The sequence below is a fragment of the Copadichromis virginalis genome, linkage group LG14 (genome assembly GCF_057382275.1).
Source record: "Copadichromis virginalis isolate Kocher_CV1m ecotype Utaka linkage group LG14, C_Virginalis_male_GT1.1, whole genome shotgun sequence".
NCBI classification, from domain to species: Eukaryota; Metazoa; Chordata; class Actinopteri; order Cichliformes; family Cichlidae; genus Copadichromis; species Copadichromis virginalis.
In genome coordinates, this window is record NC_140631.1 from 2179000 (window position 1) to 2204615 (window position 25616).

Below are 25616 nucleotides of genomic sequence, written 5' to 3' on the forward strand. Positions count from 1 at the left end.
TATGGAGCGCCCAGGCTTCCAGCTTCACCATGATCCCGTCGTTCAGTTCGGCTGCTCTTCTGTCGTACTTGGGGCGTGATACCCAACCTCCCCCCTGACCTGACGTCCTGGCTCCCCCTTGCTGTAGCATCTGTGTTGTACCTCATCGATACTCCACCTCTCATAGCAGAGTTTAACCAAACACAGGATAAACAATAATCTAAAAGCAGACAAGCATGATCTTTATGAAAGTTACATCTGCAGTAGAAAACTGCTGAGCTAGTGCTTATTTCACACACTTTCGGACCCCCCCTCCATCCCGGGTAGGCCCCCTTACCTGCATCCAACCTCTCCTAAGACGTCCTGCTGCCTGCCATGCCCTCCTATGCCTTCCATTCTGCCATTATGTACAAAGTAGGGGCGGAGCCTCTAAAGCTCCTGGCGAGCACCTCACATCACAGCATGGATGCCCTACATTTCTCTCACTTATCTGGGCTAGTTGTGCACAGATGGCCCCCTGAGAGGGAGGCTTTGGGGACATTCGCTGGCCGCCAAAATAATTACCTGCCACACAAGGCAATAGTTTGCGGTGAGAAGCAGTCATTTTTACACCATGAAATAAAGCATTCTGGGGGATAGTGCACTTATCCCCCTCTCCAGCTCTGCCTTAATTTACTGCAGTCTCATTCATCTATCTTCCCTCACTGCACTTCCTCTTGCTGTGCTGGTCTCTCACATTTCTCCACAATTCATTACCACCTGTCAATCATCTGTCCAGGCAGGCAGGCTTACCCATCAAACACTCAAACTGCAAGAAGTGAGATATACAGGGAACTAAACAGGATTCGGCATGGCCAGATAAATGACTCCTGCCTGTTGTGTAATTCAAAACCAACCTCAAACTTTCACTTCAGTCTTAAAAACGGACATAATGTCCTTTTCACCTCATACTCCCTAAAGGTGCAAAACATCATCTCCACCCTGCTGTTGGTAGAGTTTCTGAGGGCAGTATATAATATAATGCAGTGCACTGTCGTAAGTATTGCATTTCATCCATTGTAACACTCACAAGGTGGTCAGTGATAGCATCTTTAAAGACAAGACTAGCATTTAATAACTATGCACTTAAAGCAAAAGCCAGGAAACAAATGTGCTCCAGTTTTATCCATAAATGGATCAGTGATAACACGCTGCTGATTACAAATCTCCACAGAAAAAAATAATCTCTAGTTTGCAGCTTTGCTTGATTAGCAGATCTCTAATAATTTACAGGTTTTTTGCATTTGAGGTTAGCTATCTTAGTTGTTGTCAGTTAATTGACCAATTCAGATTCAGAAAACCAGGTGCACTATGTCCTTCAATACAGACATACAGAAAACTGCAACCTTAACAAAGAAAGTGTAAGACTAAGCTAACATTAGCATAAACAGCCATATATTTAATGCTGATACTCTGTGCATAGGAAAGAATGTTCGTCTTATTTAATTCCTTCTCTCACCCCAACCAATCACAGCAGATGGCCCCGCCCCTCCCTGAGCCTGGTTCTGCCGGAGGTTTCTTCCTGTTAAAAGGGGTTTTTTCCTTCCCACTGTCGCCAAAGTGCTGCTCATAGGGGGTCATATGATTGTTGGGTTTTCTCTGTATCTATGAAGCGCCTTGAGGTGACTTTTGTTGTGATTTGGCGCTATATAAATAAAATTGAATTGAATTATGACTTTGCACTGTAATGCCATCAGGGGAGTTGTTCCCTCTGATGGATAAATTATGTGATGTCATGCTTCTCGTGGCTCCTTCACCTTTTACATTTTCGTTTAAATGCAGAGTTGCTGAAGGTTAATATATAATTTCCTCTATCCAATATCATCAGTCAGGCTCTGGTGCCAAACAAACATGTATCCAACAGAAAAATCCTACAAATCCCACAAAGCAGCAATTAAATTTGGAAAAACATATCCCAAATCTAAATCCTGAAGAGTCTGTTCTGAGTCCTGATGACTGAAATTCTACAGGACAGACAGTGTGAGCAGTGCCAGAGACGAGGGAACAACCCTCACACACCTCCAGACCAAACAAACACTGCTGTGCTGCTGACCCACACCAACATCCAAGGATAGGCAAACCCATCTCTCCATGATCGCCATCCTGCACTGCGTCACATCAAGACAGTTTAACTCATAGGCAACATTTTGGCCAATCACCTTTCACGTCATTTATTAAATTGCAGTTGATCACCACGTAGGGTTTGCTAAATACTCTGCATTTTGTGTAAGGTTTCATTTTGCCCAGACGTCTGTAACACACCTAACTGCTGCGACTGTGCAGCACCGATGACATCTGAGAGCTCCGCCCTCAAACCACGCCCAGTATTGATGGCAGCGTATTCGCACTGTTTCCCACAACCTAAAGCTAAATTTGTTTCCATTGTGTCTCTGCACAAGCAAGCAAAAACAGAGTGCTTAAAAATTATGCTGAATTCAGATTTTTACCCAAATTGGAGCTAGCACATTAAACCCATCTATCTGTTCAGAACTGCAAGGAAAGAACTGCAAGCTGGCGTCTTAATCACAGCATAATAATGTGCTTTATGAATCTTTTTTGTAAGACAGTGAATTTGAACATTAATTATCTTTCAGCATTAAAAATATTGTTTGATATTTAAAGATTTGGAAGCGTTTGCACACACTGGTGGATTAGCCATCAGAGAAACATGAAAAATGATTTTGGTAATTACCAGTATTGTCCACATAAACCCTACATTGTTTGCACTGCACATAAGAACGGCAGTAAAAAGGATTTTTATGTGAACTGCACGTAGCTCCCGACTCCGTGACACCTAATACATCAAATAAATATGTGTTTATATCTAAAATGCTAGAAGCTCGATGGATTGTGCTCCGATCATAACTGCCTTTGCCAATGACTAAACAAATATGGCTGAATTATCAGCCTTCTATAAATCTGCCAACACTGTTTTGTTTGTTTGTTTGTTTGTTTGTTAATCAGCTGAGTGCACGTAGCTGCTGTCTCAGACCTCCAACTGCATTAGCTGGAAATAGCCATCTGCTCTCTCCAGCATCACCGCTGTGGGTGGATGTTGAAAGCAGTTTGAAAAATAGCACCTCTCATGCCTTTGTCTTTCCTCATACGGGACACTGAACAAGTAAAAGTGTCACAGTGTAACAGGATCAGTAGATTGTGAAGCGTGAACACCTCTGTCAGGGCTTGAAGCTTGGCTGCCTGCAATTAACACATAGGAGAGATTTTGTTATCATCGGACGCTTGATTTCCCATGCAGCTGCATTTCCATTCCAATTAAAACCCAGATTCCTCACCTGCTCCACATGCCAGAAACGCAAATTCTCCTAAAAATGCAGTCCGACCTCGAGCTCGCACAAGCTTCCAAGGACACAAATATTTGTTTTTGAGAGAGGACGACAGACCTCTCTGTCTTTGAAAGGGAGCGGGGGGCTGAGTTTTACTCAAGGTTACGCACACATTCACCCAAAGTCTATTCAGAAGAATCGTGTTTATCAGGCCGTGTCGGACGGAGCCACAGGGCAACATTAGAGACGAGCCCGTTTTGAGCTTCACAAGCACGTAAACCAACGAGGTATTTCTCTGTGCAAACAAATCCTCCAAGCGCATCAAAACAGTAAAAGATCATTGTGGAGAAGATCTGCAGAGGAGAAAGTCCCCGATGGAGGAAACTCTTATCTCGTTCCATTCATTCTAAATTGGAACGTTTATCCACAAATCCTGCTGAGATGTGCAGTATCATAGCAGTTTGAGCACTATTTAAAAGAGATGGGAAAAGTATAGGTTAGGAATCATCCCGACTCTCCAAAAATAATGACACAACTTTACAAAAGGCATCATAAAGCAACACTGTTCTTACAACCAGATCTGCAGATCTACAACCATGTTCAATCTTTTCTAACGACTCTTTTCGAGGTTGTTTCTCTGTACAAGCAATAAAATAATTAAAAAACCCAACTAAAAAAGGTCCAGAGGAGACGACACGCAGGATTTCTTTTGAGGTCTGTCCCTGTTCTTTCAAAGTTTGGGGTCTGCTCAGATCTCATCGTACAGACAAAGTTATTTTCCCAAGTTTATAAAACCTACAATAAAGCTTGTCTGACCTGCCGTTGGGCACTGCTAGCACACCTTGGAGAGTTCCACTTGCGTGCTTTATAGTTGGTATAGCATTTGAAGGGATTATAATTGTGCAAAATAAACATAAAGTCCGTTCAAATGCATAAAGCAGAAAATACACATTAGGGGATTTACTGTGTAGTCTTTAGAGTGTATCCATCTACATTTAACGATGACTCGTTGGTCATAGCAGGGTGGCAATGCTGGCTGTGGAGTCACCACTCCAGAGTAAATGTCTCAACAACTATTGGATGGATTGAATTAGGACTGGGCGATATATCGAGTTTTTTAAAAATATCGATATATTTTTATGCGCGATATGAGATGTGACAATATCGTTTAATCGATATAGTCTATGTTACGTTATAATTATACTTGTGGAGCCGCAAGTTTGCCTCTCTTTCGTCCACTTTTGTCTCTACGCAGCGTTACTCTGTCTCGCCCTCCCCCATCGCTTCACCTGCAGACAGCGACAGGACGGACACGGCAGCTATCAAAGAGGAGCTGCTCGGTAAAAAGAAAACATTTGGAGACTATTTTAGTGCTGCAGCATGACGTTAACACCAGAACTGCATTAACGGGGCAAATCTCTGTTAACGAGTTACCGTGGGGCTGGACGGCGTCAATGTGTTAACGAGCTAACCACAAAAGTTGACAGCGCGCCTTATGTATGAATTCTGGTTGTGCTTGATGGCCGCGAACCGTTTTTCTGTGGTACACGCGCTCAGCAATCTGTCAAAAAATGTTTCAGTACGACTTTGGTAAGCTACAGAGCCACAGCGCTTGATGGACTGTCGGAGCAGAGGAGCCTCGCGGAGTGATACGTACTGTGCTTCAACGTAATATTACCGTACTGTGTGTGTATAAGGACCATAAATGGCACCTGTTCAGAGACGTGGTTATGAAGCGGATTTCAAACCCCAGGCTGTCAGTCACGCAGCAGAAGTTGGGAACAGAGCAGCTGCTTGTTATTATTCTCAGCGTCTGTTAGTTTACATTTTGACTGCACAGTTGTGAGCTTTTTGTTATGCACAAAAACAAAAGTTTTATTTTATTTATGGAGAATTATTATTTAATAAATGCTCATAATTTATTTCAGAGTAATTTTTTTCATGTACATCTACGCTGTATGTTAATAAAAGTGCCCGTGTGACGTCTGGGACACAGCTTTGACTGTTTGTTGTTACTTTATGGCTTTAAAAAAATTTATCGAGATATATTTATCGTATATCGCCATCCAGCTAAAGAATATCGAGATATGAATTTTGGGTCATATCACCCAGCCCTAGATTGAATGTTATATTTACATTAGTGGTTCCCAGAGGTTGGTTCAGTGACTTCAGTGATTTTAATGTTGTCGTTGCCACGATCAGGTCGGGTTTTATATTATCCAGTGAAACTGGCACCCATACAACGTTGGTCCCTAATGGATTTGGTCCCTACTGTAACAAACTAGGCAGTCTTTGTATTTTTAGATAAAATAAGGCAACATCGATTTTAGTAGAATCACCTTTTTAATAATTTGTTAAATGAAACTGACAAATTAGTAAGTTGTCATTAATGTTCTTTTCATCTACAACTATAGGTCAAAACATGGATCAGCGCAATACTTGATTTTCAGCACAGGTTAGCATGTCAGTAAACTAAACTCGGACAGATTACCGGTTAGCCTTTTGGTCAAAGCAGCAGACAGACTCCTGTCATGTGGTTATGCTTAAACGACACCCGGTGGTTCTCCTTCTTCCAGCCTGCACAGCTTACAATTTTATCAATCATTTACAGTAAAAGCAAAAACGCCTGATGGCCTCAGCAAACTGTTTTCTTCATTTTCCCCAGGAAAAAAAAGCATTTCATTGAATTTGGATTTTTTTCCTGGCCACACACTTGGAGAGCTGTCGCCCTAAACATTTGTTTTATTTATTCAAATGTTTGACATATCCCAGCATCAGCTGACTTAAAAATAGCTGCAACACAGCAACACAGAATTTTGAAAAATATACATTTTAAAATCATGTAAGAGTAGAAATAATTTTTTAGCGTAAACTTCAAAAAAGCCACCATCAATGACAAAAATCGGACACATCTAAGACTATCTACTTTTAATCCTAAAAAGGCCTTTTGAGTCTTGGAAATACTGGCTTTGAGGTTAGAATTAGGGGAGCTGCTTAGACCTCAGAAGGAAACAGCACAGTAGTCGTATTAAAAACAACATCATGTCTGAATTAAATACAAATGAGCTGCTGGTCGTCTCCACAACAAATCTGATGGCACAGCATGCCGTAACCCTCGCTAAGCCTCGGGTTTACCAAGTCCACCGAGGTCCGGTAACACCTACGGATTCTGGCCGTACACAGAGCCGTGCTGCCCGAGGCGAGGCCGGGCCAGCCTAGCTCAGTCCAGCCCAAGGCTAGACTCACTGGGGAATTTCAGCTAAATTCAATTTCACCTCTGGCCTCTGTCACAGCAGCTCGAGCCGGCGCTACACAAAGGGCCAAGTTTCACATTGAACGTGAGAACCCCCTCATCTCCTGACCCCTATTACCATACGAATGAACCCGAGAAATGGAGCAGAGAGCAGCGACACAGAGAGACACGAGCGAACGAGCAGAGTGGCACAAACGGCACCGTTTACAGCACTTTGTTAACGAATGCGTCTCTGTATGTACGTGCTGTTAGCAAAAACATGCACCTACAGGAGAGATCATTCAGAAAGAATATTTTAGTATCCTGATGCTTCAGCTTCAGACCTGTGACCTCAGAGGGACGAGTGACTTACCTCTGCGCCAAGCGTTCTCAGCTACATGGCTGGGACACCAGCACTTCTACGTCTGATCGACTGCGTGACCATCAAATGCATTTACAAAGAAATAAATAAGTAAAAAACTTGAACTTGAGCAGCTCAGTCCAAGGATCAGCACCTCTGTGCCGGGTTAAATGACACCTCACATCCCCGTGGAGCTTCTTTCTCTTTCACTACAGTTGTTGTTCTTTCAGTATTTGTCAGCACTCACTGCTTCTCTCTTCAATCATCACGAGTTCCCACCGACAGATAAGGAAAGAAGACGTGGCCACGGCAGCGTCTGGGATTTCCCCCCCGTTTCAGCCTGAGGGATATCTTTTCATGCTCTGCTAACAGGCCTAAAGCAGCCTAAATATGTCCTGGTAAAGAAGTGTTTGGCTTGGAAATGGTCTTTGTATTTTATCCAATGCCAGGAATACTATCCGGAGTATTGAGCATCAATTAAAGTGTTAAAGTTTTAGTGATTATTTGAAATCTGAACCAAAGGTTTACAGCCTTTAAAAACCAAGTACATATATGTTTAATTTTAAAATTAAAAGGTCAAAGAGGGATACAGATAGTGAATAAAGCCCCTCCTTTTCACACCACAGCAGGTCGCTCAGCATGTTTGATTGGACAGATTTTTATGCTGGATACCCGAAAAGGATTTGTGTCTGCTCCTGGGATTAAAGCAGGGACAGTTAGCTTGTTAGGCCACTGTATAAACCACCGCACTATGAAGTCCATAAATAGACAGAGTGAATACGAGCAGAACAAATATTTGGTACAGGCCTTTCCAACAATTCCATTTCCCAAACGGTAGGTTTGTGTTTTTTAATCTAAATGCAGCCGTTTTAGTCCTGCAGCACAGACCGAGGGGGGCAGAAGGAAAGAGGTGAATGTCAATGCTGGGTGTGTGGAGAGCAGGTGTGAAGATGAATAAAGGTGGTGGAGGAGGAGGAGGCCGTTGCTGGGGGGGAAGAGAACAGACCAGGAGGAGCTGCGAAAAGAGACAGCACAGCGTCGAGCTGCAGCCACACCCAGGGAGAACTGAGCATGCTCCCTAACCACTCTTACAGTGAATGGAAGGTTTTTAACATGAAAACAGACAAAATACCAAATGAGATTTTGCAGTCTGATATGGTTGGGACTGTAAGGCACGACTGTTGCTGCTCCTCTTTGTCCTCTGGCGTAAGGCCACAGCTGAAGTGTGGCAGCCAGGAAGGGACACTTGATCTATAACTGCAATAAAAAGATAAGGGACCGACAGCGATGGGAAGAGTGCCGCCAACGCTGCGAGCGCACCATATGTTCCTATTATCTCTGATCTACAGGACAAGCCGTCGAGTTCACTCCTGCTCCGCGGCTCCGACTCTCTGCTACACACACAAACATCACGTAGGACACTACACTCCATATACCCGACGCCAGCTTACATGTTTAAACGACTGGGTTAGGGAGTGTGAGCACTAAAGTTTGGTTAACCACATTTTACACACCCGTTTCTGTGCAGAAACGAAATCCTTTCGACATAGATTCCTCCATGTAAGCGCAATACAGGGAATATCTGAGTGATGAAGCAACATATGTTCACTTCAGCTCACACGTACATCTCACTAGACCACAAATGTTCGTCTTGTTGCGTAAAAAAAGAAAATCACAATGATCTGAGAAATAATTACAGCCACACCTAGTTAGCACTTTCATTTAAAACATGCCTGATTTTATTACTAAAAAAGAAGAAAAAACAGATTCATATATTGCAAAACTTAACAGGCATGTGTGAACTATATCTTTTAAAAGCAAGCAGCACACAGCTATAAGGGGAACATAAACTACATGGCTCCATGGCTTGTGGCATGCTGACACTGCATCGACTACTGCACCAGCAAAATAAATAAAAGATACATAACGATAATGCACGAATATATTCAGCAAACACTGAAGCAAACTTTCTGCTGTTTCATTTGATGAATGATCAGATGCAGAGCGAGCGGCCAGACAAGCCGCTGCCTCTCCCCTCCGTCCTCCTCCTGCATCAGAGCCTGTGGTCATTATTGCCCTCCAGACTGCTTTTATCATCTCGATAAATCTCTACCGGCTCAGACGCCGCGTAATGAGGAGACCTGCAAGGCTGTCAACCTGCGACTCTCACCCCCGCTGAGGCACGATGGAGAGGGGTATGAAAAAAAGAGGTGGAGGGAGGCAGACAGAGATGAGTTAAAACAGAGAGCGAGGGCAGGAGTGTCGGTTAGAAGCACGCCCACACACTGAGCACAGCTCTAACATTACATTCTGCTCGAGTCTCAGTGGAACAGCAATCATCCTTCACATAAAAGCTTCTCTGACACCTTCATACGACTGTCTGTTTTCCTGTACCTGCATACATTCTGCTTTGTTTACAATATGCAGCAACAAGTGAGGACTCAGAGAATCAAAGGAGAACAGATCAGCTCTCAAACCGACAGGCTGTTTCTGAGAAGGGTGGCGTGTCACACGAGTGTCAGGAGGGACCTCATCTGGAGTCAGCTTCAATCAGCTGTTTGCTTATTTGGAGTCACAATTACTAGAATTTGTTACCTCAAATTACAATTATGCTTCATTCTTTCCCTTAATTAACCGCCACCACGAAGGCCATGCAATCATAATCAAACCAAATTTTAGTGACACAGAAGTGCTCGAATTTTCAAAATGATCAGGATCTGGGTCATGCTGCAAAATCAAACCTACAATAATACAAAGGAACCCCAACAATGAGAAGAACACCGATACGCAAGGAAAAACTCCCTTTTTAACAGAAGAAACATCCAGTTGGGGGGACGGGGAGCAAGACAGGACAAAAGAGTTTATGATAACTAATGCAGAGTGGTGTATTCATACACAGTGATGTGGCTTTACATCTTCACAAATAAATATAAATACAAATTATAGAAAGAGACATGCTTGCAGTGCAGTACTGATCGAAAGCCTCCCTGAACAGGGCACAAAAACAAATGTGGTGCAGAGAAGCTACACGCGTCCAAAACCATCATGCACTGTCGATCTGTTATCACGAGGTGGGATAAAGTAAGAACAACCAGACGTGGCGCCAATGTGATATAAATAGATGTTTTTTCTCTTTTTACACTCTGGGAGTGCACAGTAAGAATAATAAGACTCCTCAGAAGTCTCTAAAAAATTAATTACCAGAATCATATCTGAGATTTTCTCTGTCTGAAGTGTTCGTGTGTCAGTGATGTTCAGCAGCTCACTTATTAAATATTTTCAAGGGTTAAGATTAATGTTAAATGAATAATATTTAATGTACAGCAAGGTTATTATCGTTAACGAAAACTAACGAAATAACGAAAACTAGAAGTGAAAAAACATTTTCGTTAATGGAAATAAAAATAAAACAAGACTTTGCAAAAAAAGGAAAACTAACTAAGACTGTAATGAGTGTTCACAAAACTAACTAAAATTAACTGAATTTATAGCAAAATGTGTTTAGTTTTTATGTGTGTGCGTGTCCTACAATAGTCGAGGGTGAAAATAAAGTGTAGTTTCCAGATTTTTCTTGCTGTGTCTCATTGTGCCAGCAGGTAGCAGTACGTTAGTCGAGTCGCCTGTGTTGCTGCTCCGTCCACGCGCAGAATCATGTCAGCAAAAGTCGGGAGAAAGCGCCAGAGTCCAATTTGGGATTACTTTGAATATGACTGTGTTTTGGATAAAGCAAGTGTCTTGTAGTGGAAAGAGACAAATTATGAGGGACAAAAAGGGAAAAAAAATCCCACAAACCTTAAAGTGCACTTGAAAAGCTCACACCAGAAGGCTAACCTAGCTTAGCTTGAGAAGGTAAGGGAGCACACTCAACCCTCATCCCCAGAAACAGAAGCTAACCCCAGGCAAGGCAGCGTGATGCATCCCGAGACAACTCCACAAAAAACATTAATGCAGTGGTGAATGTGCAGCGTTGGTGAATGTGTTTATTGAGACTGGGATATCTACACAACTGTGTGAGTCTTCAAAAGGTTTAGCAATGCACCTGGTGCTGCAAGAGTTAATAGTCTCATTGGGGCCAAGATATATCTTATAGTTGCCTGGTATCAGTGGTTGTTCATCTGCCCTCACTTTTTACCAGAGGTTCCCCATAGGTGGGAATGTGAGTTGTCTGTCTCTGCGTGTTAGCCCTGCGACAGACTGGGGACCTGTCCAGAGTGCAGTGTAGCTGGAATAGCAACATACCCAAGGATAAGCAGAAGAGCATGACTGATATGATGAAACTGGGATGTTGTTACACTTAATTATTGCAAACACGACTAAAACTATAACTGAAACTAATCAAAACTAAACTGAAACTAAGGATTTTCAAAAAAAATAAAAACTAAACTAAACTAGCAAACAATTGGTAAAAACTAATTAAAATTGATATAAAATTGAAAATCTGAAGTCAAAACTAAATAAAAATAAAACTCATGAAAATTGCAAAACTATTAAAACCCTAATGTACAGCTGCAGTTTCCATGATGCTTATGTAGGCTGTAAATGAGATGTGAGCACAGATAAATGTTCCAAATTTAATTTAAAATGTTGCAGAAACATCTGTCAGTAAACATCTGTCGGGTCCTCCTGATGCATTCACTATAATACAGTTTTATGTTGATCTGGGATGTTCTTGGTATTCAGGCCCAATCCTTCTCTCTCTCCTGCTTCTATTTTAGGGAAATACATTCACTGTAAAAGCTTTTTATTATCTTATGATTACTAGGATATCCGCTCATAAAAGCCTGAGCGCTCCAGGAAAACTTCACTGCAGCACCTGCACAATAAAAACACGGCCTAGTTATTGTCCTTTGCAAACAGACACAGATCCGACAAATCAGCCGAACATTTCTACTGTAATTTTACAGGAATCGAATCATTTCTTATAAATAGATTTTGCAATGTTATATCTTCACGTCAAACAAAGTCAGACTTCAGAATGAAGTAGGACGTGGTAGTAGGTTCAAAATGTAATTATTAAATATTTAAATAAATATGTGACATCGTGGGTGTGAGGTGTGGGTGTTCCACCAACGGCACATATAACAATGTTTACTCTGTAATGTAATATCCAAGATACAAGGTGCTGCGAGACGAGCACCTGGGAAAGGTCAGGAAATGATGTTGCTCTTATAAGGACCAAAACCAGATGAGTGAGAGTCTGTGTTTTGTTGTTTTCCTTCCTGTTTGCCACCAGGATCAAACACCAGGCCGAATTTCACTCAAACTGGCAAAATGACGACGACGTTAGATTTGATTTAAATGTGTTGTTTTGAAACTGAAGAACTGGGCTGTGGCTTTGGCAGATAACGGACTTTTAAGTCCTCTTGTAGTTGAAATGAGCTGGCGCTGTTTCTTTCTTTTAAAGCCGACATCTGCGGGTAAAGGCTGCAGGATGAATACCAACTATGGCCCATTAAGAAACACTCTTCAAAAACACCTGCTAGTCCCCCAGCTGGACACCGCACCCAACTCATTTTAGATTTACTTGCTACAAATTCAAGAAAATAAAACGATACAGTAAACACAAAAGCTAGTGACTAATAGAGGTTATAATAACCAGCAAAAATAGGTGTGGTTATCAGTTTGGCCACAGTTGAACCGTCTGACATCTTGTGCACTAAAGCTAGCTACTAACCCAAAAAGGACAAGTTCCTGCAAGTTCCTGCGTCGTCCTTGTAATTTTAAAGCCCAATTCATTTCTGCAACAAAGACCCATTTTATCTGAATTCAGCAGCTTTACAAAAACAAATCCAGGAGAGTCGTGTACCTCGGAGAGGAGTGAAAATAATCAATGCTCCTACAAACCTGATGTGCTCGGACACTCTGCATGTCCCCAGCAGCTGGCTGGTGCAACTGCTCAAGGGAAAAGTAACAGCTCCAAAGAGACAGACCAGCGTTGACCTCGGTGACAGAGTGTGTGAGAGAGAAGGCGTGAACCCTTCTACCTCTCCTCTCTGATGTCAGACAGAGGAGCCTTGCGTAGATGCTGACGCCCGTGCAGCCGGTAAAGCAAACACACTTTCTGACAGCTGATACGTAGTATGGACTTTGACCTAAACTGAGCCTCAACAACAGCCTAGCGTCAGCCCGGCGCTTCCTCGGGTCCGGTCCGATGCCCTCCCACACTGTCAGGAGCCGTCTCCAAACCACCCACACTTTCTTATGTAAGGGGATAATCCTGTGCAGTCATTTCAATGATGCACAGCGCAGGAGGTGTAGCGCTGCATAACTATTTGATGCCCGTGGTGAAACCAGTGCATTAACGTTTGATAATCATAATACCTCGCAGCAGATTATACCTCCTTGTGCTGCCCCAAAATTCCCCTTCTCACTCAGTCCTCTGCATCCTGCACTGCATGCAAAGTATGGAGGAATATTTGAAGAGCTGCAGCTCCTCTGACACTTTAATGACCCGCGCCTTTCCAGACTCCCCGGCTCTTTCTCAGACATCTCAATCACCTTCCCCTCTGGTTTAAAAAAAAGAACTCATTTCACATGAACGCTCGCTGTGTGGGTCCTCCAGCAGAAACAAAAAGGCGGCCTCTTCGTGATCTGGCAAACCATAAGCTTGCCTTTATCTTCCCTCCCTCATTAAACTCTGAATAACTCAGCAGAGAGGCAGAAAGACGAGAGAGAAAAGTGATTGAATTCTGTTGGAGGAATAAAAGCCCCTCGAGGCTACCGTTTTGAATGTGTGCCATGTCGAACAGTGAATCCAGAGATCCTAGAGACAACAGACCCTGGAAGAATGGTCTATAGACACAGCTCCAGGGCGGGCCAGCTACTGTAGATAATGTACCGCGGATGCCGTGTCACGATGATGACCCGTCACGACCTCGGAGGAAGGCGGAGGAAAGAGCTGCGAAAGGGAAGTCAGGGGGAAGTCGTGGCACCAAACTCGATATCTCTATTCAAACGCCGCGCTGGCAACCTGGTCGCACTGAATGCGGCCCAATTATTTCAATACACCAGCAGCCCTGGGAAGGAGCAGAGAAAGGGGACGCACGAAAAGAAAAATGAGTTTGACATTCAGGCGAGCTGGCTGAGGGAGGTAACAAGTTCACGGCCCTTTCAGAAAACACGGCCGCCTGGTGTGTGATGGATCACGGAGCCTCTGACGGGCCATCGGGGGCGAGACCCGGGCAGTTACGCATGGGAACCCAGTCTCCAAGGAATAAGGGAGTCATGGTGCAAATAAATGAAAAGATGGAAGCTGCCTCAGCTGCTTCCTGAGCTGCTCCATGTGGAGCCACAACGCTGCTGCTGCTCAGAAATGACAGGACCGATGCTTTTAAGGCCTCAACAATCCACTCAGAGCATGTAGTGCAATTTGTTCGAGAATAAAAGAAGAAAAAATAGAAACTGTAACAAAACTACATTTCCCATAGTGCTCCTCAGTAGGCTCGTTAATTAAACCACTGCCCTCATACTCCAAACTTCTCAGCCACACAAACCTTCAGAGTAAGAGTCACACAGGCCGTGGGGAGGAAAGTGAGCTGTGTCTATGGAAGGTCCTGTTAGATGATGAGTCCAAAAAAATTCTTTAGAATGAAAAGAAAAGATAAACGAGCTTCACACCAAGTCCCAGCTCATCATTCAGAGCTCCTCTCACTCTCTCTGGTCTAAACACCAGCCGGTGTGCAACACAAGAATTTAGGTACTAAAAAAATGCAATTGTAACTAATAATAATCATTACAATAATAATAATAATTTCAATATGGACAAAAGGTTCTGTTTTTGGTCATGCAGCCCCCTATTCAGAAAGCTCACTTTTTAATCACTCATTAAACTTAAAAAACAGATCAATTGTGATTTTTAGTGACTTAAATTATTATTTTTCATTTTGGCACAGGACGTACGCTGTTTTCTTTGGTGTCCTGGTCATCTACCATCTATGTCTTGTCCACAGTTGGACATTGGGGAGCCCAAAACCAGAACCAAAATAGACACAACACTGGACAAAACTCCACCGGCTGCTTCAGGTAACAACAACACGATGTTACCTGCACCTGTGTTGCTTTGTGACTGCAGAAAGTTAGAAACTGTGCGGACAGCTGGTTTCCACGTGAATAAAATCATCCGCAGGACAAAGAAGCAACCAAATGAATCTGACGTCTGCATTTAAAGGGACAGTTCACCCAAACATCACGTGTGCGTGTTTTTCAGCCGGGCTTTTTCTCCTTTCTGATGTTTCTGGGTGAGATGCTGGCTGTACAGATGTCTCCATCTGTTTGCTTTGTTTGGTGGAGTCGTGTGATTGGTGCATGTAGTGCATTACAAAGAAAATAGTTACAACATTAAATTGCTGTTTTTGTTTGTTTGTTTGTATGTTTTTTTTGGATGTGACATGAATTTGGTTTTGTTACATTAAAGCATCAACATCTAAACGTTGTCGAAGAAGAACGTGCACATCTGCTCTGACCTCTCCGATCTCTAGCTTCTATATTTAATAGTAGCTCTGCTCTCCACAGATCATTGCTGAGCCAAGTACACAGATAAATATCAGTTGTGTTTTATTAACATGTTAATTGTGACCAGAAAAAAAGGCACTAAATCTACAAGCACAGGCCAGCAGAGGAACATTTTGCTGCAGCACTTCCTGTAAACCCCTAAATATCTAAATGGGTAATGAATCTAATAATAGACTTCAAGTCACAGAGTTAGCTACAGCATGTCTGGTATGTCAGAGACGGCAACAGCAGCCACTACTCCTCTAAACACAAGTGCAGCTTGTGACTAACGAGGATTGCTTCATACTGGACACCACTGGGATTTCCACAAAGGAGAAATTAGACATTATTAGTCAGGAAACACATATATTTCATTGATTGGTGAACATGCTGAAGTGTATTTTATGTGATAATAATAATTTAATAAATATTTTTCAGCTGTTTGACAAAAGGATCCATTGATTAGTAAATAAAATAACCGTCTTACATAACTGTAGCTCTACTTGGTGGGAGATGACGCCAGATCATTGATAAAAGGTATATATGTAATTACAGCGCGTTGCAAAGACGAGCGTCTGAACCACCACGGCTGATCTAACAAACACATCCAAGCATCACAGGAAGGGCTTCTGTCGAAAATCTCTTCACTAAAAGAGAAAATTCGTCACGTCTTTGCGCTCCAGCTCAGCGTGAGTGAGTGCGAGTGCCCGGCCAGCAGCACGGCTCTGTGATTTCTCCCTTATTGTAACCACGTGGCTACGTTCGCAGAGTCTGTCCTCCCTCAACACGTGTATGCATGTGAACATCTGAGCTATAACAGTTCCCATGTGCAGCGCTAAAGGGAGCAGCTGGAGTTTCTGTACTTTGGCTCGGCTGCGGCGACACCGGTCGGACGGCGCTGAGAGGAGACGGTGCAGAGGCTGTCAATCAGTCGCTCAATTCCCCACCAACACGCACGCATGCACACAACACGGGTAAACGAGAAAAACACTGGATGCACACTGCTGGAGTTTGCAAGCATAAAAACCAAGCAAAGCGAAAGAGCGAGCGCTTGTTCAGTGTTTTCTGGGCACTGACCTGGACAGCACAGCAAGCACAGCGCCGGTCAGCCTCTCATCTTCTTCTCTCCTCACGTTTCACACTCCAGCTCCCTCCTGACTGCCTTTTGAAGTTGGTCCCTCTGCTCTTTTTGAGGTGAAACTCGTTGGTGGAGGAGGGAGGGGAGAGCAGGAGAAACGTGGGCTCTCTCTTGCCTTTTTGTCCCACTTCTTGTCCTCTTCCTCCTATTTTCTTTACTTCTCTTCTCCCTTGTTGTCTCTTTCTCTAGGTGAAATTCTGCACCTCCTCTTGCTCTTCCATAGCAAAACGCAAACCTCTCCACACACACCCACTAATGGAGGGAGGAGGGGGAAAATAATATGTTGTGAGAGAGAGCGAGGGCGAGCGGGAAGGAGAGAGTCGGGGAGAGAAAGCAGCAACAAAAGTCTGCTCAGTCACCTCGTCTCCCTCCTGTTCAAATTTAGAGGCTGGATTTCAGGCTGTGAGTCAAACTCTACTGGGCATGCCCACAACTGTGGCACACTTTGTGATGAACACTCACTTCCTCTCTCGTTCTTGCCTCCCCCACCCCTCTCACAGCCCTTTCTCTGCCTCCCTCCCCTCTCCCTATAGCTCGGTTTAGCAGGGATCAGGGATTGCTGGTGCTAGTCCAAAGTCCACTCAGCTCCACGGGACAAGCCCCACTTTGCATGAAAAATATCACAACTTCAGCACAACTAAAAGTACTGGGACGGCTGCTGCGACAGAAAGATGACACTCTCTTTGATGATTTTGCTGCCAAAAATATCGTAGGCTTGCTGAACATTTCCAATCTATGTAATTCAATCATGTGCATGTTAGAATCCTGTCTGGACTTCAGTTATGTCATATTTAATCCAAAACTAATGGACGTGTCACTCAGGATCACACACAGATCAGCCACACTCACTTTTGCTAATGAAATGTTTTCATATAAACAGTTTCCTGCGTCGCTTCTGCTCCAAACAGATCAAGTATTATCTGGACCCGTGTGACATCCTATTCAAGGACTGCTTGGGCCCGGCTCTCTTGCGCCTTATCGCTGATGGTGATATTTGCAGACCTCAAGCAGAGCATTCTGACAGCTATGTGAGATATGTGGACTCTGCCGCTTGAAATCTCTAAAGCACCATTGTTTTCTCTAGACTCTGGACGGCATTGTGTGACGCATTTCTTCAGCAAGCCAGCCTCGTGCCTGTGCTATCTCTATCTCTGGCTCCCCACACTGACCCAGATTCTCCCTAGCAAACCATCAGGACGCCATGTATCAAAACCAGGCTGTGGAACGAGGACAGCGAGTTCAGAGAGCGGCAGACGGGCAATGAAAGAGAGACGGGCAGAGAAAGTTCCCCCGGCATCTGCAGACAAATTCAGAGAAAATACTTTGAAATGAGCGGCCGGTTCAGGGAACATTTTTAACCGTAGCCAGGGACCCGTGCTGTGTCGAGACAACAGCGTAATCCTGTGGACGGTTTGAGCAGAAAGTAATCCATCTGGAGCATCTGAGGGGTGGAGATAGGAGCCAGGTGGAGGAGGAGGTCCAGACGGCTGCAGGGTTGACCCCGAGAGGTCAAGAGGTCATGAGAAACAGCCAGTCAATATGAATAGAGGGGTCAATGCCATGGCTGGATAAGTCAGAGCCACATGTGCCGGGGTCGATTGATGGAAGGATAGAGCGTGGGGGTGGGAGCGGAACAAGATCCAAATTAAAAGCCGCAGAGGACGATAGACGAGCTTGACGAAACCACCGTTACTACACAGTTTGGGCAAAGTGTCTTCTCAAACCACATTCACAACTTTCTGCAGGCGACATGAGCTTTCTCCAGAACTTGCTGTCTTGGTTGTCTGGACACGCACTTGCAAACAGTCCCTCCTGGGAGGTATTCGCAGCGTCACACTCGGCCAAGCACATCACAGCGACTGAAGTGTGAAGCATGTACAAAGTAAACGTAGGACAGATTACTGCATAGCGTTAGGCAATCAAGCCAGAACTTTGTTTTAGAACAAGTGAAGCCTTCCTTTTCCCCGCGGATATTCAGGATACCCAATGGAAAATAGAAAAGGCATCTCAGCTGCATGTTTGAAGTCCGCTCGAGTGTATACTTCAGTCAGGCAGAGTCATTCAACCTGCTCATGCTACTTAGAGTTAAAACAAATCCAGGAAGAACCGAGTCTCTGAATGACATTCAAGACTTAATCCTGAACCCCAGTCGGGCCTTTGTCTAAACTCTATTCAGTCTATTCCAGTAGGGTTGGGTTTCTTTGCACATATCAGCGTCTGCCCTACTACTCACGTTGATTCTATATCATCTCTGACCATACTAAATAATAACTCCCAATAAACATCACCATCTTTGTGATTCATCCCATCTTAAGAATTCTAAAGCTCAAATAATCAACCTCTGTGGGAACAAGTGCTATGTGCCCGAGCTGTGGTTCTGCAGCATCCTGCCTGGACTGAAACACACAGCATACATACACCGGCCCTCTCACACTGGCTCTCTGGTGACCTGTGATCCCAGCTATTGTCCGGCTCGGGTCTATCCCGATGAGGGACCGAGCAGCAAACAAAGCCCTGACATTAACTCCGGCTTGGCTGCCCTCTCAGACTTTGACCTGCAGCCCCCACAAACCAGCCAGGAAAATGAAATAAAGCGGGTCAGACAAACTTTAACCCCTCTGACGACCACCCGCCCGCTGCTCCCTCCACCAGAAGAGGCCAAGAATGACAAGCTGCTTACAGGCAATAGATGAACAGTGACCATCCACCTGCTCCTGTGCAAACAGACGTGTCACATGTCTCGTTAAAGTGCGGCAAGTGAACACTAAGTGCGGGGGCGGGGGGGTTAAAAGCAATAATGGTGGCGAGTCAGTTGTTTGTTTTCTCGTTCCTCCAGTCAATAAACCAATAACAAGTAGCTAGAGAACACACAGACATGTTGAACTTGCTAAGCAGTGTGGCGCCTGCATGGAGGATGCCGCTGCCGCTTTTTATTGATCATATTTTACTGGCGCGAAACAGGAAATTCATTCAGTATCCTGTGCTGAAAATTGGCTCACTATGATCACTTTTCTAACAGATGTGAAAAAGCAAGTACAATCAATGAGTTTACTGTTAAATTCTCAAACACTGCATTTTTATACAGCATGCCATAGCCTACCACAGCAATGATGAAAAAGTTTCAGGGATTTTTTGTTCATAATTATTGAAGATCATGAACACGGTGGATCTTCAGACCTCAGGAATCAGTTTTGGGTAAGAAAAGCATCCTATTATCAGACACTCGGTACAATCTATGGATTCAGTGGACTGTGCCTTTAATTAAATCAATGAGCTTGGGACTTTGTCGGAATGAGGTTTTGGACTCTCCACCATTTGACCTTAGAACTGAAGAAGCTTCTCGGATGAGAGGTGAAACGTCTTCAAGCAACTTAAAGAAGTCCAGACGCTTTTCTTTGCAAACTCCTTTGACGGTTGAGGTTTTGACATTTATTTCTAAACGAGCTGAACTAAAAGCATGTCGCGAAAGGTCAAACAGCTGGTTAGACATGCTGATGTTAAAGAACTCCCACCGATAAACCAACAAATTGGTTTTGTGAAAGTATGGATCTGATCTTTCCAGCTGTTGATATGCAATCTTTATTAATGACACGTTGGCAGTATCAGTAGCAATAATGATATCTGAACACTGTCCTGTATCCTCCTATGATCTCCGTATGTGTTTTTCCATCTGAAACATGATCTTTTATTTTTAAGTTTATCAGCAGAGAACTGACTGATAGTTTTGGGTAGATGTGTTGCAGGACTGAAGACTCGGAGACACGACGGAGCTCAACATTTCCCTCTTGTGCTTCGCTGTTGAACCGCTTGTATGTATAGAATCAGCCAGTGTGTGGAGCACTAGTGCCTCCTTTTGACTTTTAGACATACTGCAGTGTACACAATCATTTTCTCCTCCAGTCAATGTTTTTTTCCACTGTAAAAGTGAGAAAGGTATACTCGTACTTATTAAAAAGAAAGTCAGTAATTTGGACTACGCTGTTGCTGGAACAATAATTGTGGTGTTACAGTAATAACAGCCAAAGACAACAAAGAACAGTTTGGGATATTTTGTGAATATCAATGAGGCTGTGTCATCGTTTCACTCTAGAGGAATACCGCCGAGGAGAGATTAAAGCAAATCCGAGGAAGGCTAGGACATGAAATGGTAAACAGACTGAGACGTATATAGTGAATTTCTAACTGAACACTCGAAGCACTTGTTACTACCTCATTCACTCAGTCACATTCATGCACACACTCACACTCTGACAGATGCACTGGAGCCAGTATCGTGCTTCAGTGGGGGACTTCAGTGTGCAAACTGGAGTAGTCAGGGAGTGGACCAGTGACGTTCTGACTGATCCACTCTACCACAGTCCCCCACAAGGAGGCCGGCCACAAATGGAGAGGAGGTCAGTTTTGATCCTTGAATCGTTCTCATTATTACTTACAGAGGATTGTGACAAAAGTAAAGATTCTGATAGTTGTTTCACCAAATTTACAGTTAAAATAAAACAACTTCAGACAGAAAGACAAACCTGGAAACATCCGTAATACATGTGGTCATTTAGATGAAGGAGCCTGTTTTGGGGCGTTATACTTGAAAAACTTTCCAGAGGAGCAATCAGTGATGTCAGCTGGCTCAGGGCTATTATGAGATGATGGTAATAATCATAAAAACTGACCTTTCCGAATGTTGCATATCACAAAGCCATGACTGTACCTTCACAGGTCTGCAGTCTAACGGCAGTTCCTCGAGCCTTCAGAGTGCCTCTCCGGTTAAAGCAGGACAGCAGCTTTGAGCTGCACAACCACACCGCCTCCACCTTTATAGCCTGGATCCTGCTGCACGGTGCAAATTGAAGGAATAGATTTCCAAGACAAAACCTGCACCTCGATTGATCCGACCTTGAAAGAAATAAATACGTTGTCATCAATGATCCTCTTTGTTAATGCTTTTGTTGGCAGAGCAATTCACATCCAAACAGCAAACATCAATCGATGTGCCATTAAGAGACGCTTCTGTCATTAACACAGAAGGTTATCAGTTCCATGTTTTTGATTCGGCATCAAAGTCAATACAGAGAAAAAGTGCAGCAGGACTCACTTGATGCTGGACTTGAGAATTAAAGTTCAACAGCTGATTGGTATGGACATGCACCTGAAATTATGATACAGTCAAACTACTTGAGATCAATAAAGCTGCTTCCCAGACTACTGCACCATCCACCAGGTGCTATTGGGATTCCACTGTTTTGCTGTGGGGAAGCGCCACCCTCTTTATTGGAAAGAAAGGCTACGATTAATATTCTTGCAGAATATCGAGCTGCAACAGGAAGCAGCAGAGTCTTTGAAAGTTATAGCTGCTTCGTACTTGGTGGTAAAAGAAGGGGGGGCCCAGCTCCCTCTAGAGACCCCGTCACCGATAATTAGCGATCAATCAGGAATTAGTTTAAAAGCTCAAAAAGAACACCGAGAGCACTATTAGATCACAAAGATTCACTGCTCTCCAATAATTGCTTTGGATGTTTAAAAGGGGCCAAGGTCCCTGGGTTTGTTTTATCTCAGTGTCCTATTGCAAACTAGAGGAGGATCAGACACAGAATGAGCATTTATGTGACTGATATTCATAAACATCAGGCCTTTTAATGAGACACGATGAACTGCAAATCTTGATCTAATCTCTCTTGGCTGGAGCTACAAACACACAGTATTTTTCCTCTGGGTTGAAGCCGATGGTTCTACACTGTAAAAAATACATTAAGGTTGTAAATGATAGTAAAACACAGTAACATACTGTGAAGTGAGTAAATGTTAACTTTACTGTTCCACTTCTATTACTGTACAGTATGTTACTATCTCATCCAAAGGATGGAGTTACAAATATTCCTTCTTTGTTACTTTAACTCAGCATTGCTGCTCTTTTTGTCAGATTGAAACATACACAGACTTTCCTTTGTCTTCCAAACCTTCGACAGAGACGTTCACTTTGCGTTTTTGAGCAGATAATTAGCCTGTGTTTGGTTGTCAGCGCCAACAATCTGTGTTTGATTTTTGATCATCTTTAACCCTTTAAGACCTACCATAGAACCAAGTCCGCCAGAGCTTATATTATATTTTTACATGTTGTGGAGCCATTTTGAGGAGCATTTCAAGTTGCTATACATCAATACAACCATTACAGCCTAAATTCTAATAATATGTCTGCATTAAGTGCATAGTAATTACCAGAGGTGTGGACTCGAGTCACATGACTTGGACTCGAGTCAGACTCGAGTCATTAATTTTATGACTTTAGACTTGACTTGAAAAAATGTTCTAAGACTTGTGACTTGACTTGGACTTTTACACCAATGACCTGGGACTTGAATTGGACTTGAACCGATTTACTTGAAAAGACTTGATATTTCACCCCAAATATAAAATTTAACATGCATATTATATAGAGATTGAAAATGTGACGTCATTCACGGGTAGAACCGCAAAGGATTCTGGGAACTCGTGGCAAGAGGTACTAGCGCACGCAGGCTTTCAATTAAAATCAGTCACACAGCGATAAAAAGAAACACAAAAATGTCAAGAAGCTGTTGTATTATTAACTGCAATAGCCGGTCGCATGACAGCCACGGGAAGCCGACGGGTAAAGAGATCGGTTGTTATCGGATTACGTCGTTGAAGAGAAATTGTTCAGCCATGTTTCCGAAGTAACAAAGAGGCGACTGGATTGCAGCCATTCAAAGATCAAATATAACGTCCCAGAACCCTCCAGCTCACAGGTTAGTCTGCTCCAAGCATTTACACGAAGGTCAGTCTGCTGTTGTAGTTAATGCGTCATTTTCACAACATAACTGGTGATATAGGTTACAAGCAAGTCTGGCGCTGAACAGAAATTGTCGCGCTATGCTCCTTTATTTATTGTGCATAAATAGTGAATTGTCCTGACACAATATTGCGTTTCGCTTCTGTTATTATGGTACATTGACAAAAACACATACTTTTATTCACAGGATAAAACAGGTTTTTTGTATCACTAATTGCCCAGTACGATTACAACATACAGTATTATTGTCACTGCTACATTTCTGTGATGCTACCAGAAATTATTTCCACTACTAATTAATTACCGTTGAGCTCAAAGGTCCTATTAATAAACGGTTAATGAATGTGTATTTATGACGACAATTTGTGAGACTGGTGAACTTATGATACGTACGATGGTCTTTACTTTCTACACGGTGCATTTCAAGGTCCTGCACCCATCCGTCGGTAAACTGTACCTGGGCTTGTTGCAGTGACCTGAAGTTACTAAACTTCATGAGTGTATGCACTCACTCCAAGAACCGTATGATTATAAATATGCATATAAATATGCTACAATGAGATAGCTGACTTCATCTAACTAGCAAATGTTGTCCAGGCTACGTTGGTGATACAGTTTTTTTTAATATGTATGATATTTTTGTCATGCGATTTTAAAGCCGGTCCTACAACCGCATCCAAGAATAACATGCAGCTTATCTCAGAACTGTCGGTGAAAATTATTCTTGGAGCTAGGTTTAATTGAGCTGCATTTTAAAGAGGTGCAATTTGTGTATATTTTCTAAGTTCACTATTTTGTCATGTGTTGAGAAAAACACAGATTTAAAAATTACATGGTCTAATATTTACATTTAGCATAACTGCAACATGCTTTTTTTCATTTGGACTTGAAATTCAAAATTTCAGACTTGTGACTTGACTCGGACTTTTACACCAGTGACTTGAGACTCGACTCTGACTTGCCTGACATTACTTGAGACTTGACTTGAGACTTGAGGATAAAGACTTGAGACTTACTTGAGACTTGCAAAACAATGACTTGGTCCCACCTCTGGTAATTACATAAATTGCAAGAAAGTGCAATAAACTACAAAAAAATTGAAAATCATTTTTGCTTTTTTAACATATATTTCTAGTTAGAGAAATTTAAGAGGCTTATCCCTCAAAACTGTAAATACAAAAAAGTTGCACAAAATAGTTTCCCACCACATGAAATTTATTTTGAGTGTCTTCATAGTTTTATTTTTTAAACACACCAATTATTATATACTGCAGGAAAAATGAAAATAAATATTATAGTGCAAATTTGCAAAAAAACAGCATATGCATCAAAATAAACTATTTCCAGCAGTGCAATTTGACTTCTAAGCATCCCAGAAACGACACAGAAAGTCATAAAGTCAAACATAACTTTTAAAAACACCAGTATATACTTGTATAGGCCCTGAAGGTAAAAAAAAAAACTACATTTCCGCGAAATGATGTCACTTCGGGTTTTGGGCAGATAATGACGGAGATGTGATAGTTCGCGCTGACGTCTATTCCAACGTAGGAAGTGTTACAAACAGCTGATCGGATCGGCAAAGCCTGTTCTGGAATATTATGTTTTTGTTGCTGCACTAGGGCTGCTCGATTATGGCAAAAATGATAATCACGATTATTTTCACTGAAATTGAGATCGCGATTATTTGACAATATTTATTTAACCCTTTAAGACCTACTATAGAACCAAGTCCGCCAGAGCTTATATTATTTTTTTTACATGTTGTAGTGCCGTTTGTGGGAGCATTTCAATTTGCTATGCAACTGTTATAGCCCATATTTTAATAATATGTATGCATTAAGTCCATAGTAATTACATTAATTGCAAAAAAGTGCAATAAACTACAAAAAAATTGAAAATCGTTTTTGTTTTTTGTTTTTTACATGTATTTCTACTTGGAGAAATTTAAGAGGTTTATCCCTCAAAACTTTAAATACAAAAAAGTTGCAAAAAATAGTTTACAACAACAGGAAATTTATTTTGAGTGTCTTCATAGTTTTATTTTGGAGATACAGTTTTTATATACTGCAGGAAAAACAAAACACAATCCTATGATGCAAATTTGCAAATAAAACAGCAGGTGCATCAAAATAAACTATTTCCAGCAGTGCAATTCGAGTTCTAAGCATCCCAGAAACTATTCAGAAAGGTCAAACATGAGCAGTATAGGCTTTTAAGACCTACAAGTAAAAAACTACAATTTCCGCGAAAATGACGTCACTTCTGGTTTGGGGCAGGAAATGGCGGAC

General features: G+C 42.6%; 1 long non-coding RNA gene across 5 annotated transcripts in view; it reads right to left on the reverse strand.

Annotated features, from left to right (window-relative positions):
• The window catches only part of LOC146693199 (uncharacterized), a 115645-nt gene extending 98715 nt beyond the window's left edge, over positions 1-16930 (reverse strand). For 3 of the 5 annotated variants that reach the window (XR_014923917.1, XR_014923916.1, XR_014923915.1), the window contains exon 1: positions 16463-16930. This is a non-coding gene — a long non-coding RNA (uncharacterized LOC146693199). Of the gene's footprint in view, positions 1-6907; positions 7141-12739; positions 13512-16462 lie in introns of those variants that run through there. The other 2 variants (XR_014923918.1, XR_014923919.1) reach the window with 2 other exon arrangements.
• Between the last annotated feature and the right edge of the window lie 8686 nt (positions 16931-25616).